The 22,155-nt window shown below is 45.7% G+C and overlaps 1 protein-coding gene across 1 annotated transcript in view; it reads right to left on the bottom strand.

Moving 5' to 3' along the window:
* The window catches only part of LOC143986913 (uncharacterized), a 417,248-nt gene that overhangs the window by 392,676 nt on the left and 2,417 nt on the right, over positions 1–22,155 (bottom strand). The window lies entirely within an intron of this gene.

Raw genomic sequence — 22,155 nt, 5'->3', positions numbered from 1 at the left:
CTGAGAGCAGGTTACGCGAAGCTCCACTGTCCACCAAACATGAGATGTTTTTATTGCCTATTTGTATTGGGATGTGTAACATTTTTGTATGCGATTTTCCTAGGACAGGAGCGAGTCATGCCCTCGGACCATCTCTTTGTCCCCTATTATCGTCATTGCATCTGTCCCTGATCTGATCCCTACCGGCACCTTCCTCCTCCTCATCCCTCATTCTCTTCCTACAGTTTCGTTTAATGTGACCAATCTTGTTACAATAATAACAGGTGAGGGGCTTGCAGGAGGAGCTCCTATTTTGCTCTTGTGGACCTGTAACTACATTAATTACATGCTGTCTTCTCCCTTTGGCTTCTGCCAAATCCGCCTCTATGCCTTGCGCCTTCTGTAGTAACGCCCCTCTATCTCTGATTGCCCTCCATTCCGGAGTACAGGCCTTCAACCTCTCACTTATTTGTGGAATTAAGCCTTCCATAAATTGTCTATTGAAAGCTCGGATCGTGACTGGTAGAGCCAAATCTAGTCCTTCATCTGCCATCATACTTTCCATGGATAAGTAAAATTCTGATACAGTCTGTCCTGGTGATTGTTTCATGGGTGATATGGACCCCCTCTCCTGTTGTTTTGCCTGACAAAATGCTTCTAGTCTAGCAATAAAGGGGGCTCTGGAGTCTAGGTGTCTGACATGCCCTGCCTCCAGATTGCCATCCGCACCCATTCGATCTGGAGGCCGATGAGGACCTATTTCGGTCATAAACTGGTTAAATAGGGTTAGTGTCATTTTGTGTCTACACAAATCCTCCCCATCCTGCCAGGTTGCTTCATGCCTATTCATCAGCTGCGTCACGAATCTACAGAAAGCAGCTGGTTTTGCAACAGGATCTGGGGCGCTCTGTATTAATGCCATAAGGGTATCTTGCTGACCTGTCTTTGTTTGTGTATAAATACCTCTGAATAAAAAACCTAACTTGGCACGGGACTTCATGCTCGGAGCTGATATATGGAGAATGGACTCTCTGTGTCTTATTTCTAAGATAAGAGCATAATAATTGGGAAACAGCAATATAAACTCATTAATGTGACCGCATTGATAGTCACATTTAACAATTTTTGGCGCCCGAACAAAGACTTCCCTGCAGTCCACAAGAAGGCTATTACTTGGGTCTTAGTATGGGGTGTGGGCCAGTTAGCTACTGCCTCTACCTTGGCTGGCTATGGTCTTTGGTTCCCACACCCTACTTGGTGTCCCAGGTACTGCACCTCCGCCATACCTAGATGCCACTTTTCTGGTTTCAAGGTCAGGCCTGTGGCCCAAATCTTGTCCAGAACCAACCCTATCTGAACCAGGTGCTCCTCCCAAGACCCACTGTAGATCACAATGTCATCCAAGTATGCACATGCAAAATCCTGAAAGTCATTGAGGAACCTATCCACCATACGTAGCATCCTCGGCCAGGGGAATCTGCCAATAGTCCTTACACAGGTCTATTGTCGTTAAATAACTTCCCCTGGCTATAAGATCTAGTAGTTTGTCTACCCTGGGCATCGGGTAGGCGTCAGTGGTGGTCTTCTCATTGAGTCGCCTGTAGTCCACGCAGAACCGGGTAGTTCCGTCTTTCTTAAGCACCAGGACTACAGGCGATGCCCAAGGGCTGTCAGAGGGCTCAATGACTCCTAACTGAATCATCGCTTGTATCTCCTTCTGCATTCCTTCTCAGACTGCTTCTGGGATACAGTAGGGGGGCTGTCGAAGGGGTTCTTGTCCAGGGGTCTCTACATAATGCATAGCCAGAGTTGTGTAGCCCGGTTTTTGGGAGAAAGTTGCCTGTTTCTCTTACAGAAGTCGATTAGCCTGTTCCTTTTTTTGTGGGGCTTAACCGGTCCCCTAGCTGTACGAGGCTAATGAGGTCAGTCTGGGGGTCTCTCTAGTAAGTCAGGGAAGAGTAAACTTTCTGAGTCATCCACAGCAGGGGCACATACTGCAGCAACATCCTCCTGCTGTTCCTGATACTCCATCAGCATGTTCAAATTAAAGTTTCACTGGATTCTTTCATCTGCACAGCTGGCAATAACATAGGTAGTATCACATACCTGGGCTACTACTTTATACGGGCCCTGCCAAGATGCCTGCATCTTGTCGGTCTTCACAGGCTTGAGTACTGAGACCTCCTGCCCAACTTGAAGGATACGTTGTCGGGCCCCCCGATTGCACCATCTTTTCTGTCTCCTCTGGGCCGCCCGAAGATTCGCCCTTCCCATCAGAGACAGTTGCTCCATGCGGTTCCTGAGTTCCAGAACATAGGGCACTATGGGGGTCCCCTCCCACTCTGTCTCTCCCTCCCAGTGTCCTCTAATGGGATAGAGGCGTCCGCAGACCCTTCTCCCATAGAGTAACTCGAAGGGACAGAACCCAGTAGAGTCCAGGGGTACCTTTCTGTATGCAAAAGGTGAGGAAGGAATTTCTACCAGTCTCTGCAAGCGTCCAAAAAGGATTCAGCATTTGCTTGAGGGTCCTGTTAAAGACCTCGCAGAGACCATTAGTCTGGGGGTGGCAAGGTGAGCTCAGCAAGGGCTTAATATGGCACACCTTCCATAACTGCTGGGCGAGCACAGCGGTAAACTGGGGCCCCTGGTCAAAGAGAATCTCCTTAGGGAACCCCACTCTAGTAAATATCTTAACCAGGGCATCAGCTACTGTCTCTGCTTCAATGTTGGACATAGCTACTGCCTCTGGGTAACGGGTAGCGTAGTCCACGACGGTGAGAATATACTTCTTCCCAGATGGACAAAGCCTGGCCAAGGGACCCACAATGTCAACGGCTATGCGGTAAAAAGGCTCCCCAATAATAAGCATGGACATAAGTCTGGCCTTAGGGTGGTTCCCCCGCTTACCTATCCATTGACATGTGTCACACGTTTTGCAGTAGTGTTGCACATCCTGGTTAAAATTGGGCCAGAAGAAATTCTGTGTAATTCTATGGGCTGTGCAACAGGACCCTAGATGTCCTGCTAGTGATACATCATGCCCAATTCGCAGAATGTCCAGCTGATATTTCTTAGGTACCACCAGCTGTCGTTTCTGCAAAGGGGCTTTACTTCTCGGGGATGGCTTTGGGATCCTATACAGTCTATCCCCAACCCATTCATAAAGCTCCCCATCTATTCCCCTTTTCTGAGTATCTGCCTTAGCCCTATACTTGTGTAAGGCTGGGTCCTCTTGGGTTTCCCTCCCGAATGCCTCTGGGGTATCCCAGCCTAGGGGAGCCTGATCTAAGGTATATGTCGGGGAAGATAGTCTTACCTGGGTCTCAGCAGCAAGCGGGCCAGTTCCAACAGCACAGGTCTGGGAATGGGTAGTCAGTGGGTTGGCTTCAGTAGGGCCTATTGGGGTGTAAGCAGAAATGAGGGGGGCCAAATCATTCCTCAGAAAATCCTTCATCACCCCCATATTCACGTGTCCTGAACCAACCCTCCAATCCAGGGGAACACGGCAATAGGTAGCCGGAAAATGGTGCCACCTGCTACCCTTACGGCTACAGTGTCTCCGGTGTGTTGGCTCTCTGGGATGAGGTTCTCCTGCAGTAGGGTCATGGTGGCACCAGTATCACGTAGGCCATTGGCTACCTTTTCATTAACCCAGACAGTCTGCCTGTGTTGCTCCTGGTTAGCTGTTTGAACTGGATCAGCCTCGAGCAAGACGCCCCAATGTTCTTCCTCTTCAACGCAGTGAGCTGCAGGTGCAGGGATTCCCCCCTGCTGGCTTTCTCCATGACTGGGACTGCCTGTCTGGATTCAACAGACAGTCTGGCTTTTTGTGCCCTAGCTGTTTACACCGGAAACACCTGATGGATTGTGAGAAGTCCTGGGAGTTGAACCTGGGCTGCTGAGAATAAGTGGCCACTGGAGGTGGTGCTGTAGGGCGGTATGATTGTGGTTGGTAGGCGTCAGTTGGAGGGGGTGCCGCTGATCGATAATCCACCCAAGCTGTTGTGTTGACCACAGGGTTATCCAGTTTGCGGGAGTCTGTGTATTCATTCATCAGGCGAGCTGCTTCAAAGAAGTGCTCCAGCAGGAACAGCTGCAGCACCTCTTCCCCGGATATTGCTTGGCATCCAGTGACCCAGTGGGATGCCGGGCAGTGTAGGCGGCATGCCCACTCAGTATATAAGTCTTCAATCTGCTTTCTCATTTTTCTAAACTGCCTCCGGTATGCCTCCGATGTGATGGCATACCTGGCCAAAAGTGCTTCTTTTACCAGCCCATAGTTCACAATCTCCGCATCTGGGATGGTCCTGAATGCTTCACTGGCCCGGCCGGACAATTTCCCAGACAAAATGGTAACCCATTCCTCTGTGGGCACCCGGTGTAGGGCACATTGCAGTTCAAAATCAGCAAGGTACCCATCAATTTCCCCTTCTCTTTCGATTACATCTTTAAAGGAGCAAAATGTACCTTTCTCCTTTTGGTTGGGACTCCTGCAGCACCTCTTTGCTGTAGCCAATTTTCCTCCACAGCCGCTATAACTCAGTCTATGAGCTCCGCTGTAGGGTTAGGGCCATAATGTGCCAATCTTATGTTAACAGCCCAATCAAAACTTGCCTCTTCGGGTGTCCTGTCTGTTACGCTGGGCCTTTTGGTCATGTTAGGTCTTTTGGCTCTATCCATTTTGACTAGTTCTGTGATAATGTCCCTTTTCTTACGGTTGTTGGCCAGTCAGCCCCGGTTCTCCGGTAAGTCCTTGAGGGTAGAGCGCTTTATCCGGTCATACTGTGCTTCCATTGGCCTGTGTCCTCTAGTAGCTGTCCTTCTGGGCTGTGGGAATCATCCCGCTGCTTGCCACTAGTGATGGACGAACTTCCGACGGGATGTTTCGCGAACGCGGACCGCGAACACGGCCGATAGTTTGCGAACCGTAACGTTCACGGCGGGCCCCACTGACTTCAATGGGAGGCGAACTTTGCAAACCTATAGGTCAAATTTGCAGCTACAAAATAATTACTAGCTGTGCAAACATAGTCCCACCACATGGCCAATTACAAAACACATGTATGAGGTGAATCTGGGATCGACAACTACAAGCATTCTTTTTTTATATGTGAAATTGTTGTGACAATTCAGGACTGTGGAGCGCATGAAGGCAATGGAGGAGAGGGAAGGTCAGGGTAGGCAAAGAAGAGGGTGCAGGAGATGATCACCAGCAGCGTGACATACAGCAATGACACCTGCACCGTGATAGAGTGATCTGACACCAGTACCGTGATAGAGAGCACTGACATCAGCAGCGTGACATAAAGCACTGACACCAACACCGTGATATACAGCACTGACACCAGCACCCTGATAGAGAGCACTGACATCCGCAGCGTGACATACAGCAATGACACCTGCACCGTGATAGAGTGATCTGACACCAGTACCGTGATAGAGAGCACTGACATCAGCAGCGTGACATAAAGCACTAACACCAGCACCGTGATATACAGCACTGACAGCAGCACTGTGATAGAGAGCACTGACATCAGCAGCCTGACATACAGCAATGACACCTGCACCGTGATAGAGTCATCTGACACCAGCACCGTGATAGAGAGCACTGACATCAGCAGCGTGACATAAAGCACTGACACCAGCACCGTGATATACAGCACTGACACCAGCACTGTGATAGAGAGCACTGACATCAGCAGTGTCACATAAAGCACTCACACCAGCACCGTGATATACAGCACTGACACCAGCACCGTGATATACAGCACTGACACCTGCACCGTAAGCAGCCCCAGAAGGAAGTCAGCATAGCACAGGGATGGTGGGAGCCCCTCATAATGAGCATAGCACAGGGATGGTGGGAGCTCCTCATAATGAGCATAGCACAGGGATGGTGGGAGCCCCTCATAATACACAGGAGAGGTACAGCCCCAGGAAGTCAGCACAGCACATGGATGGTGGGAGCCCCTCATAATAAGCAGCCCCAGGAGGATGTCAGCATAGCACAGGAAGGGTGGGAGCCCCTCATAATAAGCAGCCCCAGGAGGAAGTCAGCACAGCACAGGGATGGTGGGAGCCCCTCATAATGAGCATAGCACAGGTATTGTGGGAGCCCCTCATAATATGCACAGCAGAGGTACAGCCCCAGGAGGAAGTCAGCACAGCACAGGGATGGTGGAAGCCCCTCATAATAAGCAACCCCAGGAGGAAGTCAGCACAGCACAGGGATGGTGGGAGCCCCTCATAATAAGCAGCCCCAGTAGAAATATGACACCGCTCAACCTCTTCAAACAGGAGGGTACGGGCATATAGTACGGTGTGCTTTTTTTGGACAAGGAAGTGAGCCAAATGAAGAAAGAAGGTCTGTGTGCTTGATTAAAAAAATTGTTTATAGACATATACATGGTCTACTGGTCACATGTTGAATTCCTCCGAGATCCATGCCCCATTCATTTTTAGACATGTGAGGTAGTTAACACTGTCGTGAGCTAGGCGAGTACGCTTATCGGTCACGATCCCCCCTGCTGCGCTGAACGTCCTTTCGGACAGGACACTGGACGAGGGGCAAGCCAACAGTTCGATTGCAAATTGGGCAAGCTCTGGCCAGAGGTCAAGCCTGCCCACCCAGCAGTCCAGGGGTTCATCACTCCTCAGAGCGTCCACATCGGCCGTTAACCCGATGTAGTCGGACACCTGACGGTCTAGGCATTCCCTGATGCTGGATCCAGATGACACCTGTCGATGGGTCGGCTGAAAGAATGACCTCATATCCGAAGTCACCAACACATCTTCAAACCGGCCTCTTCTTGCAAGCGCTGTTGGATTGGTACCCGCAACTCCTTCTCTGGGAGTGGGAACTGCTCCTCAGCCAGCGCACGTAAAAGCAGAATGCAGCATTTCTCGAAGCAAGGCCTGGAAGTGCTGCATTCTGACAGCCCTCTGTGACAGCGGTAACATTTCTGCCATTTTGTGTTTGTACCGGGGGTCTAAGTACGTTGCCACCCAGTACTGGTCATTGACCCTTATGCTTTTTATACGGGGGTCCCTATTAAAACACTGGAGCATGAAGGCCCCCATTTGCATTAAACTGGAAGCGGTGTGGTGGCCTGGCTCCTGCTCATCATCCAGGATAATGTCGTCCTCTTCATTCTCCTCTCCCCATCCACGCACAACAGGGATCCCAGAAAGGTTTAAAGCATGCTCTTCTTGCTCCTCCTCATCCGCCCCAGCACCATCCTCCTCTGACTCCTCTTCAGACTCCTTTTGTTCACTTGTCTCAGATAGAGTAGCCCCCCCTGGGAATTCATCCAGCATTGCGACTTCCTCATCTTCCCGCTCCTGCTCCTCCACAGCTTGATCAATGGCACGATGCAATGCACGCTCCATAAAGAAGGCATAAGGTACCATGTCACTGATGGCGCCATGGCTGCGACTGACCAGTTTGGTGATCTCCTTAAATGGCCGCAGAAGTCTGCATGCGTCGCGCATGAGCAGCCACTGGCGCGGTGAAAAACCCCCCAGCTCCCCAGAACCTGTTCTGCCGCAGAGTTCATACAGGTAGACGTTAACTGCACGTTTCTGCTGGAGCAGCCTATCAAGCATATAGAAGGTTGAGTTCCCTCGCGTCGGGCAATCGCAAATAAGACGTCTGACCGGCAGATTGTGTCGCCGCTGAATGTCAGCAAGGCGAGCCATGGCTGTGTAAGATCTTCTGAAATGGGCCAAGATTTTCCTTGCCTGCCGCAAGATGTCCTGGACCCCAGGGTATTTGACAACGAATCGCTGCACGACCAAGTTTAAGACGTGTGCCATGCATGGCACGTGCGTCATTTTGCCCTGTTTCAATGCGCTAAGCAGATTGGCACTGTTGTCACACGCCACTTTACCAACTGTCGAAATTGAGCGGTGTTAGCCACTGACCTGCCTGTGAACGCAAAGCTGAAAGGAGTGCCGGGCCATTGTGGCTCTTGGCTTCCAGGCATAACAGACGCAGCACGGCATGGCAACGTCTCACCTGGCATGTCGAATAGGTTCTGGGGAGCTTGGGCAGCGCAGCGGAAGAGACGCTAGCAGCGGAAAAGGAGGAGTCAGCCGAGGAGGAGAGGGAGGAGGATGGAGTAGGAGGAGAAGAAGAGTCAGGCCTGCATGTAATCCGTGGCGGTAAAACCAAATCTACACGGGTGCCACGGGTTACTTGCTTGACGGCTGTCAGAAGGTTCACCCAGTGGGCAGTAAAAGTGATATACCTTCCCTGCCCGTGTTTGCTAGACCACGTGTCTGTGGTCAGATGTATCTTGGCACCGACACTGTGTGCCAGAGATACATTCACTTGCCGCTGAACATGGCCATATAGCTCTGGGATGCCCTTCTCTGAGAAATACTTCCTTCCTGGGACCTTCCATTGTGGTGTTCCAATGGCCACAAAATTTCGAAAGGCCTCCGAGTCCACCAGTTTATATGGCAGTAGTTGGCAGGCTATCAGCTCTGACAAGCCAGCCGTCAACCGTTGGGCAAGAGGGTTATCTGGCCGCTCGAACATTAGGCCCACGGAAGCCTGCCTTTTTGCAGAAAAACATGAGCTTGGCGTGATGGAAGGTGGAGTGGAGGACAATTGTGAGGAGAGAGGAGAAGGAGAAGTAGAAGACGAGGCTAGACGGTGAGAGCCTGGAGTGTGGCTTTGTGTGTTCCGTTGCTCCCACTGGGCTCGGTGATGGCTGCTCATGTGACTTCTTAAGGCGGTCATCCCTAGGTGATGGTCTGATATTGATTAGTGGGTCCAAATAAAAAATAACTACTGCAGTAGGGAACAGACACAAAAGATACGCTCAGCATCTTTCCAAATAACCGTTGTGTTTTATTATGACGCAATTGAAGGTTTTTATACACATTATTACGTAGTTATTACATTAATATTACAATTGTACTTGTATGGTTACAAGGGGCGTAACATAGGCAGGCTAATTGTAATCATGACTCGAAAGAATGCAAACATGTAATGAAAACATTATTAGTGCCGTGTGCAATACATACAAAATAGAATACAATTATATACAGAACTTACACATTTCCTCTACAGTAAAAACATGCCCCCAAATGACCTCCTTTTGTAAAGTAGACAGACACCAGTACTGGAGTTTAATAATGCGTCCGCTAACACCAGTGCTGGGGGTTTTATAATGCGTCCACTGACACCAGTGCTGGGGTTAATAATGAATCCGCTAACTCCAGTGCTGGGGTTAATAATGTGTCCAATGACACCAGGGCTGCGGGTTAATAATGCATCTGCTAACACCAGCAGTGGGGTTTAATAATGCATCCGCTAACACCAGTGCTGGGGGTTTACTAATGCGTACGCTGACACCAGTGCTGGGGTTTAATAATACATCTGCTAACACCAGTGCTGGGGTTTAATAATGCATCCGCTGACACCAGTGCTGGGGGTTTACTAATGCGTATGCTGACACCAGTGCTGGGGTTTAATAATACATCCGCTAACACCAGTGCTGGGGGTTAATAATGCGTTCTCTGACACCAGTCCTGGGTTTACTAATGTGTCCACTGACACCAGTGCTGGGGTTTAATAATACATCTGCTGACACCAGTGCTGGGGTTAATAATGTGTCCACTAACACCAGTAGTGGGGTTTAATAATGCGTCCGCTGTGACCAGTGCTGGGGTTTAATAATGCGTCCGCTAACACCAGTGCTGGGGTTAATAATGCGTCCAATGACACCAGTGCTGGGGTTTAATAATGCGTCCACTGTCACCAGTGCTGGGGTTTAATAATGCGTCCGCTGACACCAGTGCTTGGGTTTAATAATGTGTCTGCTGACACCAGTGCTGGGGGTTAATAATGTATCCGCTAACACCAGTGCTGGGGTTAATAATGCATCCACTAACATCAGTGCTGGGGGTTAATAATGCATCCGCTGACACCAGTGCTGTGGTTTAATAATGCGTCCGCTCACATCAGTGCTGGGGTTTAACAATGCATCCACTGACGCCAGTGCTGGGGGTTAATAATGCGTCCGCTGACACCAGTACTGTTGTTTTTGAAGTTTGCATGCAGCCCCCATGGGATATGAAAACTTGTCTTGTGGCCCTCATGTAATTTGAGTTTGAGACCCCTGCTCTAAAGCAAACAATGGTTAACAATAAAACACACTAACGATATGAGATTTACTCAATAAAACAACTTTTTTTTAATTAAATCTATACAAAAAAAGTGAAATATATATATATATATGCTGAAGCAAAGCAGCAATCCACTCACTGACCACACAGGCCCCTCATGCTTGGGCATACATATTTTTTTAAACTGTGGATGAGAAATTTCCTCCTGCAGCACTGCAGGCATGGATGTTTGTATTCTGAGAGCAACACCCTGCTGCTGTCAGAATAAACAGATCAGTGCTGCAGCTGATTGGTGTTCCTGCAAAGTAAATTGCAATGGTTAAAGTGTAACTCCACTTTTGTTGAGAAAAAAAACAATTCCCCTCTGGGTGATCTGTGTACATTGCAGAGATTATAACAATATCTGTTGCGGATTCCTACCTTTTGTTATTCTGAAGAAATCCCTGTGTGTTTGTCTGTGCCTCTGTGTGAGTCTCTGAGTGAGTCTAATGGGAGTGGTTTCATAATTAACTGTCAGGTGTGCAGATGCAGAGCAGTAATGAGGAAAGCTGCTGGGCCTGCATCCCTTTAGACGTGTTCCTATTGAAAGTATCTCTCCAAAAAATGAAATTTTTGTTTCAGGGAATGCCTGAAATCTGACTTGCATCTTAGGGCAGACTTCAGGGAAAATTGGTGAGCCAATCACACAAGCAGGAAATTATGTTTCTGGGGAGTGGTCAGTACACACTCTGTGTACAGGACAGCTCCAGGTAGCCATATTGCAATGTATTCTCAGAAAATTACATTGGCTGCAGATTGAAAAGGAAAGGTAATTTTTAATAACATTCAATTACGATATGATTAGTGTCACAATTATATGCGCTATATTATTTTTTCTTTATTTGCTTTTTTTTGCCACGCAAGTGGAGTTACCCTTTAACCACTTCACGCAAATTGCTGTACCCGTACCTCGGTACTTTGACGCTTAATACCATTGTTATGGCAGCAGCTAGCTTACATAGTTACATATTAGAAGAGGTTGAAAAAAGACACAAGTCCATCAAGTCCAACCTATGTGTGTGATTATATGTCAGTATTACATTGTATAGCCTGTATGTTGCTGTCGTTCAAGTGATTATCTAATAGTTTCCTTAAACTATTGATGCTCCCCACTAAGACCACCGCCTGTGGAAGGGAATTCCACATCCTTGCCGCTCTTACAGTAAAGAACCCTATACGTAATTTAAGGTTAAACCTCTTTTCTTATAATTTTAATGAGGGGCCACAAGTCTTGTTACACTCCCTTCTGCAAAACGTTTTCTCCCTAGGTGGCACAGAACCCTGATCACTTGACTCCACCCGAATATATAGGTTCTCCCAGCAGGCCAATGAATTCAAGAAAACCCCTGCCCATTGGCTGAGATACCCCATATACCCATAACCTGGCCTTAGGTTGCCCTTCTCATATCTAGCACCACCAAGTCCCCGGCCACCTAGTGGTAGAAGAGAAAAGTGCAACCAGCCCAAACTTAGGGAGAAATCAATAGATCTCTAACAATTAACCAGAATAACTACTCCTGCCAAGTAAATTTGTGAGGAGCTCCCTGTCTAAACTCCAGGGTGCTACACAAATAAAACTTACCTGCTAGTGCTAGAAGAGATCAGGCCTGATTCTGCCAACACTGCGGTTATGTGTGCAATGTATCAGAGGTGCCGGTGATCTACTGACACTGCACTTGTTGGGGGGCAGAAGGGCTGATCTGCTAACGCTGCGTTATTAGGGACACTATACTAAGGGGGACACTAATATAGTTCTGTTCATGATCAGGATATTGATCCATACAGACACTATACTAGTAATGGTGGTGATCAGGATATTGATCCATACAGACACTATACTAGTAATGACGGTGATCAGGATATTGATCCATACAGACACTATACTAGTAATGTTGGTGATCAGGATATTGATCCATACAGACACTATACTAGTAATAGTGGTGATCAGGATATTGATCCATACAGACACTATACTAGTAATGGCGGTGATCAGGATATTGATCCATACAGACACTATACTAGTAATGTTGGTGATCAGGATATTGATCCATACAGACACTATACTAGTAATGGTGGTGATCAGGATATTGATCCATACAGACACTATACTAGTAATGTTGGTGATCAGGATATTGATCCATACAGACACTATACTAGTAATGGCGGTGATCAGGATATTGATCCATACAGACACTATACTAGTAATGTTGGTGATCAGGATCCTATAGTGTGAGTGTGATAGTGTGCGGACAATCTAATGCTAGCTGACCCTGGCACTATCTGATGTAACAAATGACCCTAATACAGTGATTGGTGAAAAATACTGTACACTGACGCTGTACTAATGGCACTGGTTGGGTGACAGGGGTGATCAAAGGGTGAATAAGGGCAATCAATGGGGTTAAATGTGCCAATCTAAGGTGTGTGGGTGTAAAGTGTGGTGATTATACTCACAGTGTGGTGTTCTCTTCTCTTCCTGAACCGAAAAGGACTCGGGAAGAGAAGAAATCACAAGATAGCTCCCCGTGTTTACAAAATAAAACACAGGAGTGATTTGTCATTGGCTGCAGGTGATCAGCAGGGTACAGGGCAAAATCATTGGCTGGAACCTGCTGACAAACTTGTCCTGCAGCCAATGACAGTGGAGGTTTCTGGGTGTGCACATGCATGGGTGTGGACCTGGAAGAAAGCCATGACATAAAAGTACATTACCAGACCTGTATGAGCCGCTCATCCATTGTATTTTTACAACACTTCATCCATGTCTTTGGTGATCTCTGATCTCCTTATCAACTGTTTCTTACATGATGAAGATCAGCCATGGAGTATATCTGAGGTGTATATCAGGGTGTGCTTCTTCCCCACATGAGAGCTGTGATGTCCAGCAACATTCATATAGAAGACATTTCCCACACTCGAGGTACTAATACACCTCAAGGGTTGTGTGGGACCCCTGATGTACAGGAAGACAGGACTTCAGTGAGGAACAATTCCCTCACTCGGGACAAGAATACGGCTTCTCCCCATGTGAGATCTCTGATGTCTGGAAAGATTGGCCTTCACTGAAAAACATTTTGCACACTCAGGGCAGGAATACGGCTTCTCCCCTGTGTGAGATCTCTGATGCAAGTAAAGATTGGACTTCACTGAAAAACATTTCCCGCACTCAGGACAGGAATATGGCTTCTCCCCCGTATGAGATCTCTGATGTATGTCAAGATGCGACTTCACTGAAAAACATTTCCCGCACTCAGGACAGGAATACACCTTCTGCCCCGTGTGAAAATTCTGATGTGTGGAAAGACTGGACTTATGTGAAAAACATTTCCCACACTCAGGACAGGAATACGGCTTCTCCCCTGTGTGAGATCTCTGATGTGTATTAAAATTGGACTTCTGTAAAAAACATTTCCCGCACTCAGGACAGGAATAAGGCTTCTCTCCTTTGTGAGATCTCTTATGTGCGTAGAGATTGGACTTCTGTGAAAAACATTTCCCACACTCAGGACAGGAATACGGCTTCTCCCCTGTGTGAGATGTTTGATGTTTATCAAGACTAGACCTCAATGAAAAACATTTTTCACACTCAGGACAGGAATACGGCTTCTCTCCTGTGTGAGATCTCTGATGTGCATTAAGATGGGATTTAAAACGGAAACACTTCCCGCACTCAGTACAGGAAAACCTCTTCTCTGTTGGAAGGACGGCCCCGTCCCGCACAGTCTGAGGTTCCTCAGGATAAGAGGAATACGATGGTCCATCTACACTGTGTGGTGCCGGATGGACATTTGAGGTAGTCGGGTTTTCTCCTGGACTATACTGTGTGATGTCCTCATCTTCTACTTTACAGTCTGGAGACAAAGTGAGACAATCCTCTGAGGTTTTCCTCATCTCCCGTCCATCTACTAAAATAGAAATACAAAGATTATTACTAGACATGAGCTGATTGGTTCCTGCTGTGCTCCAATCAAATCATCAGATATAAAATGTCCAGCTGGTAGGAAATGGGTGTAACAAAAGAGAATACATATTATGTGTATATATAGCAGTGGGGGGAGGGGAGAGAGCAGAAGTCAGGACTATGTAATGTACAACATATTGTATAAGATACAACAGAAAGGAGTATATAGTATCAGAATGATGTAATGTACAACATAGAGTATACCGTGCAGGGGTCAGGAGTATGTAATGTAGAATATAAAGTATACAGTGTAAGGGTCAGGACTCATAATATTGGTATTCAGTAATCAGTGGAAGATGAAATGATTACATGAGACAAGTTGCAGAGGTCCCACACCGCTGCCTCCCATCTCCTGAGACTGCACTCAGTGACTTGGGTCTGAGACTATACAGACATATCCCTCCACCCGGCACAGCCAGCAGACAACACAACAAGTAATCCTGGGGGGATTGTTCTGTCAGAGATCTTGCCATACCCGGGTATGGGGCAGAAGACCCAAATCACATACCCCAGGTGCCTAGGTCTAGTAATATCTATGGTGAAAATCAGTGGCGGAATTATAGGGGTTGCTGAGATCGCCAAGGCGACTGGGCCCCATGCTGCAGGGGGCCCTTGAGGGCCCCCCCTGTATATCTGAAGGAGCGGGCGGCCGAGACCGAGCTCCTCGATCTTCAGCCGAAGTGTAATCGGCACTGTGCGGGGAGCTCGGAGTCATCACACTGCTTGTAACTAAAGTGAAAGCAGTGTGTGCTCTTTGTCTCCCCCTACAGTGAAGTATCCGGCAGGAAGAGGTAAGATAAAGCACTGCCGTTTTTTAAAAGACTTTATGTGTGTGTGTGTGTGCATTTGTGTGTGTGTGTATATGTGTGTGCATGTACAGTGGCAGTGTTTGATGATTTTGTTTATAAAAATGTTTGTGCCCCCCAAAAAATTTGAGCACCAGCACCAGCCCCTGCTGTTTAGATGTATGTATGCACATTTTATGTATCTGCGTTGAATCCTGCCCCCCCCCCTCCCCCCTTCCCATATTAGAGCTGGGCGATTTTCTAAAAAAAAAAATGTGTAATTTAAAAAAAAAAAAACTCGATTCACAATTCGAATCGAGTTTTTTTTATGGACACCGCGCCAGTCCTGAGGAGCTGCAGGAGTTTTTAGGTGAGGCCGTGGCTTCGTCATAGTCCGTGGGTCCGGCCTCGCGGACTAGGCCGAAGCCGCGGCCTCACCTAAAAACTCCTGCCCGCAGCTCCTCAGGACCGGTGCGGTGTCAGCACCGATCCTGGTGAAAAAATAAATATCTAAAAAAAAACAATTTTCTGAAAATTTGAACCGATTTGACCTCTCAACTCGATGCAAGATTCAAATCGATTTTTTTTCCCAGCCCTACCCCATATGTGTACAATCAGAATTGTTTTTTTTTTCTTGCTTGTTCAAAGTACCAGCAAAAAAATGCTATTCCTCTGAAAAGCAATCTGTGCTCAGATCGCTTTTTAGAGGCATTTGACAGCTGGTAAAGGGGCAATATGTTGCTTCCTGACCACCTGTTTTAATCCCTTAATGTGATTGTAAAGGCTTGCGATTTTATATTTACTGAATAAGAAGCACTGAATTTACGTATTTGCACTAGTACGTAGCACTTTACTAGCATCTATAGTAGTTGTAGCACTTAGCACTTTATTCACTATGTGATTAACAAAAACGCACATCAAAAACGCACAAAAGTATCCCTTTAAGATGCATATCGTAATTGTATAATATTACACAGTATTGTAAGTCAACCAGCATTTTATGTTATATAGTTTTGTTATATGTTTTGTTAGTACGGTTTATATTGTCAGATGTAGAATTGCACAAGGAGTTTTATTTTTATTTTATTATTTTTTCCTTAACATTTCTTCTCACATGTCAGCTACTAGCGGATAATTTAACTATATAGATGAGTCCATTGTAGACTTCTAGATAAAACAGGAGAGCACCATAACTACCCTCCTCTTTACATTTGTCTCAAAAAGTGGATGAACTATAATTCTGATATTATTGAACTGTTACCCTTTTGGAGACCTTTAAAACAAAATACATGATCTCACACTTTTCATTTTTCCAAATGTTCAGGGGATTAGTTATCTGTAACTTTTACAAACCCTGTGTTGAAACAAGAGACTGGAACAATGATAACTCTTGTCACCAAACAAAAAGATGTGTACTTATCACATGGAAATAACCCTTAACTAGGAAAAACCATCGTGCTCTCAAGTGAAGACAGTTTGGACAATATACAACCATGAAGACAAAATTCAATAGCCGACACCTTGTCCAACAAAACCTATTGTGTGAATTTTTAGGGACTTGAGGACACAGCTAAGATATCTAAACATTTATTGCACTGCTCAAAGTCCATCTCAACACATGGTGTTAGAGAGATATGCAAGTCAGACATATTTTAAAAGTACTTTAAGTCATTCAAATGATATGTGATATTTGTAGGTCATAAAAGAGATATTATAATTTTAGTATCTAATGATCTAAAGAACTTTGTCATAAAGAAAATATATATGAAAGTGTGATTATAAGTAGAAGTGTTTTAGCAACAAATTAGTATTATGAAAAACATATAATCGTGATTATAACTGTATAAGAATTTAACCTATGTTTAGATAAACAAATATTAATTGGATACCCGAATTATACATGTATCCATATAGATAATCATTTTATGTGATTTTGATTGATATATATTAAGGATGAGCCGAACACCCCCCTGTTCGGTTCGCACCAGAACCTGCGAACAGACCTAAACTTCGTGTGAACTTTAGAACCCTATTAAAGTCTATGGGACTCGAACGTTCACAATCTAAAGTGCTAATTTTAAAGGCTAATATGCAAGTTACTGTCCTAAAAAGTGTTTGGGGACCCGGGTCCTGCCCCAGGAGACATGGATCAATGCAAAAAAAAGTTTTAAAAACGTCAGTTTTTTCGGGAGCAGTGATTTTAATAATGATTAAAGTGAAAAAATAAAAGTGTAAATTTCCTACCTGGGGGGTGTCTATAGTATGCTTGTGAAGGGGCTCATGTTTCCCGTGCTTAGAACTGTCCCTGCACAAAGTGTCATTTCTGCAGGAAAAAAAGTCTTTTAAAATCACTCGTGGCTATAATGAATTGTCGGCTCCCATAATACAGAGAACACTCATTGAAAGTGTGTGTCATTGATTAAAAAAAAAAAAAAAAAAGCGTGGGGGTTCCCCCAAATTCAATTACCTATCAGGTCTGGTATGGATATTAAGGGGAAACCCGTGTCAAATTTAAAATAAAATTTGACGTGGGGGTCCCCCTAATTATCCATACCAGACCCTTTATCCGAGCACGCAACCTGGCAAGCCGCAGGAAAAGAGGGGGGACAAGAGAGCGCCCCCCTCCTGAACCGTACCAGGCCACATGCCCTCAACATTGGGAGGATGGTTTAGGGTCCCCCCCAAAGCACCATGTCCCCATGTTGATGAGGACAAGGGCTTCGTCCCCACAACCCTGGCCGGTGGTTGTGGGGGTCTGCAGGCGGGGGGCTTATCAGAATCTGGAAGCAACAAAGGGGGGGGGGAAATAATTTACAAGGGAGGTGGGACTTTAAGAAGGGGACCCCCAGATCCCGGCTCCCCCCACAAAAGTACCCCTACCATTTCACAAAGAAAGCGTATAAAATAATTAAATAAGACAAACACACTTTTGAAAAAGTCCTCTATTAAAAATAAAAAAAATAAAAAAAGATTCCAGCGGTGGTAATCCACTCTTGCTATCCATCTCTCCGGGGTCCAGCGATGGCTGATCTGATCCAGTGATGGGTGATCTCTCCCTCCAGTCCAGTGCAGCGCAGTCCATCCATCCTTCCTCTGTCTCCACTGGCAGAGACACTGCGGGATCCCAGCAGCCTGACGTTTCTTATATGAGGAGGGCAGGGCCCCCGTCACCTGACCCCACCCCCCTCTGACGCAAGTGGGGAAGCCTGGCTTCCCCAATGATGTATGGGTGACCCCGCCCCCTCTGATGTAATGCAGGTTTCCGTTACATCAGAGGGGGGCGGGGTCACCCATACGTCATTGGGGAAGCCAGGCTTCCCCACTAGCGTCAGAGGGGGGTAGGGTCAGGTAGCCCTGCCCTCCTCATATAAGAAATGTCAGGCTGCCAGGATCCCGCAGTGTCTCCGCCAGTGGAGACAGAGAAAGGATGGATGGACTGCGCTGCTCTGGAGGGAGAGATCCCCTGTCGCTGGATCAGATCAGCCATCGCTGGACCCTGGAGAGATGATCATCCATCGCTGGATAACAAGAGTGGATTACCACCGCTGGAATCTTTTTTTATTTTTAATAAAGGACTTTTTCAAAAGGGTTTTTGTCTTATTTAACTATTTTTTACACTTTCTTTGTGAAATGGTAGGGGTAAAAAGTACCCCTTACCATTTCAAATGGGGGGTCGTGATCTGGGGGTCCCCTTGTTAAAGGGGGCTTCCAGATTCTGATAAGCCTCCCGCCCGTAGACCCCCACAACCACCGGTCAGGTTTGTGGGGATGAGGCCCTTGTCCTCATCAACATGGAGACATGGTGCTTTGGGGGGGACCCCAAAGCATTCTCCCAATGTTGAGGGCATGTGGCCTGGTACGGTTCAGGGGGGCGCTCTCTCTTCCCCCCTCTTTTCCTGTGGCCTGCCAGGTTGCATGCTTGGGTAAAGGGTCTGGTATGGATTTTTAGGGGGAACCCCACGTCTTTTCATAGGTCAGCACCTGGGGCTCATCAATAGGAGACAGAGCTTCAGTCCTCGAGGATTACCTTGGAGCGGTGGTTCATCTTTTCTAGGATATTTACAGTGCCTTGCAAAAGTATTCGGCCCCCTTGAACTTTTCAACCTTTTGCCACATTTCAGGCTTCAAACATAAAGATATAAAATTTTTATTTTTTGTGAAGAATCACCAACAAGTGGGACACAATTGTGAAGTGGAACGAAATCTATTGGATTTTTGAAACTTTTTTAACTAATAAAAAAATGAAAAGTGGGGCGTGCAAAATTATTCGGCCCCCTTGCGTTAATACTTCGTAGAGCCACTTTTTGCTGCGATTACAGCTGCAAGTCGCTTGGGATATGTGTCTATCAGTTTTGCACATCGAGAGACTGAAATTCTTGCCCATTCTTCCTTGCAAAACAGCTCGAGCTCAGTGAGGTTGGATGGAGAGCGTTTGTGAACAGCAGTTTTCAGCTCTTTCCACAGATTCTCGATTGGATTCAGGTCTGGACTTTGACTTGGCCATTCTAACACCTGGATTTGTTTATTTGTGAACCATTCCTTTGTAGATTTTGCTGTATGTTTGGGATCATTGTGTTGTTGGAAGATAAATCTTTGTCCCAGTTTCAGGTCTTTTGCAGACTCCAACAGGTTTTCATCCAGAATGGTCCTGTATTTGGCTGCATCCATCTTCCCCTCAATTTTAACCATCTTCCCTGTCCCTGCTCAAGAAAAGCAGGCCCAAACCATGGTGCTGCCACCACCATGTTTGACAGTGGGGATAGTGTGTTGAGGGTGATGAGCTGTGTTGCTTTTATGCCAAACATATGGTTTTGCATTGTGGGCAAAAAGTTCGATTTTGGTTTCATCTGACCAGAGCACCTTCTTCCACATGTTTGGTGTGTCTCCCAGGTGGCTTGTGGCAAACTTTAGATGAGACTTTTTATGGATATCTTTGAGAAATGGCTTTCTTCTTTCCACTCTTCCATAAAGGCCAGATTTGTGCAGTGTACGACTGATTGTTGTCCTATGGACAGACTCTCCCACCTCAGCTGTAGTTCTCTGCAGTTCATCCAGAGTGATCATGGGCCTCTTGGCTGCATCTCTGATCAGTGTTCTCCTTGTCTGAGCTGAAAGTTTAGAGGGACGGCCAGGTCTTGGTAGATTTGCAGTGGTCTGATACTCCTTCCATTTCAAAATGATCGCTTGCACAGTGCTCCTCGGGATGTTTAAAGCTTGGGAAATCTTTTTGTATCCAAATCCGGCTTTAAACTTCTCCACAACAGTATTACGGACCTGCCTGGTGTGTTCCTTGGTCTTCATGATGCTCTCTGCGCTTTCAACAGAACCCTGAGACTATCACAGAGCAGGTGCATTTATACAGAGACTTGATTACACACAGGTGGATTCTATTTATCACCATCAGTCATTTAGGACAACATTGGATCATTCAGAGATCCTCGCTGAACTTCTGGAGTGAGTTTGCTGCACTGAAAGTAAAGGGGCCGAATAATTTTGCACGCACCACTTTTCCGTTTTTTATTTGCTAAAAAAGTTTAAAATATCCAATAGATTTGGTTCCACTTCACAATTGTGTCCCACTTGTTGGTGATTCTTCACAAAAAATTAAAATTTTATATCTTTATGTTTGAAGCCTGAAATGTGGCAAAAGGTTGAAAAGTTCAAGGGGGCCGAATACTTTCGCAAGGCACTGTAAGAAGCAAGAGAGATAAGTGGAGAGCTCAGGGGACACTGGGAGACTCCTAGACAGACTGACACTCATGCACCATGCATGAATACATATTTTTACATTCACGAAGATCCCTGCTCCTTGGAACTCTGAGGTCACACAAAGTAATTCCTCTATAAGAGAATCCATGTTGAAAGCCACGGCAGCCATCTTCTAAATCCTGGTAACCAACAATCCAGACTAGTAGCCATATTGGAATGGGTAAATATGCCTTGTTCATTATATCTTCTATGTTCTCTTAAATATTGATGTATTGAATATTCTACTATTGAAAATCGTTCTCCCGAATCAATAACCGCCTTTTAGATTTTTTCTCTAAATTCAATTTTTCATTATAAATTTCTTTTCGCATAGTTGCCAATTTTATTTGCAAACAAACATCTAATTTATTTCACATTGTTAACCACTTACTTACCTGCAGTATAGTAAAGGTTGGACGTGTGAAATACAGACATTCTGTTTAATTGTCAATTATCAAAAGGTTATTGATTCTACTGAGAAGTGATAATGGTGATATTAAGTACAAAGTACGACACGCCCATTTTGTGGGTGTTTCCATTAATTGTCAAGGTGTTCATGTGACGCAATCAATATTTTATTTTCATGTAAATATTTGTCTTTTGTCAACCTTAGGTGCTACGGACAATACTACTATTAATAGCACCTCTTTTCATTCATTATAGAACTTTTATTTTCTCTATATATATAATCTTTGGATAATCATTTTTCACAAAACGTTTTTACGTGCGCCCGCACGTCAGTCACTGTATTGTTTGGTTATATAGCACTACATTGCACTGGATGTTATTTACATGATATGTATAGTATGCCCTGATAGGGACTAAGTACTCTCTTATCTGATGACTAACTCACCCCATGATTATTTCATCACCCTAGCTGCTATTTACTACCATACAGTTTGGGGGACAATTGGTCAGCATATGTACTAATATAATCACTAACACAAAGATAAGCACACGTATTTCTTGTGCACATAGAGTGTACTCCTTTTGTGCTTATATCACTGCATGTGTGATATTCTTTACACTTCTTTGTAACAGGTACACGCACTGTGAGCGTATATAGTGTATTATTTTTTTCTTTTCTCTCTTTTTTTATATAGCACTGCACGTTGAATACCCTCAATTCTCCCTGCAATAGGCATACTAGCTCTATGTAACTCATATGAAAATATTTCGGGTACAATAGTAGCATATGCCCAAATAAAAGGTAGCGCCACTGACCCCGTCCTTAATATAATCCTTTTATGTAAAGCTCTGGTAGAGGATGCTTTATCGTTAAGGGAGGCTGCAACCAAGATTGCTTACCTAGCATTTTGTAATAATGTAAAAAATGTATTTAGTGTTAATGACCCACCTGTGCTGATCTCTGTAGGAGTGTCCTCCTCTATAAATGTCCCCGTTATTCCATCCTCCTCCATAGACTGCTGATCATCCCTCACATACCTCTCTTCTTCTTCTGATTTCACCTCAAATTCTATATCCATTGGATCTCCACTCTAAACC

This window comes from Lithobates pipiens, unplaced genomic scaffold (genome assembly GCF_037356315.1).
Source record: "Lithobates pipiens isolate NorthernLeopardFrog02 unplaced genomic scaffold, aLitPip1_a1.2 Scaffold_18, whole genome shotgun sequence".
In the NCBI taxonomy this organism is placed as follows: domain Eukaryota; kingdom Metazoa; phylum Chordata; class Amphibia; order Anura; family Ranidae; genus Lithobates; species Lithobates pipiens.
The sequence above is the reverse complement of the archived record's forward strand: the minus strand, read 5'-3'. Positions and strand labels throughout refer to the sequence as shown.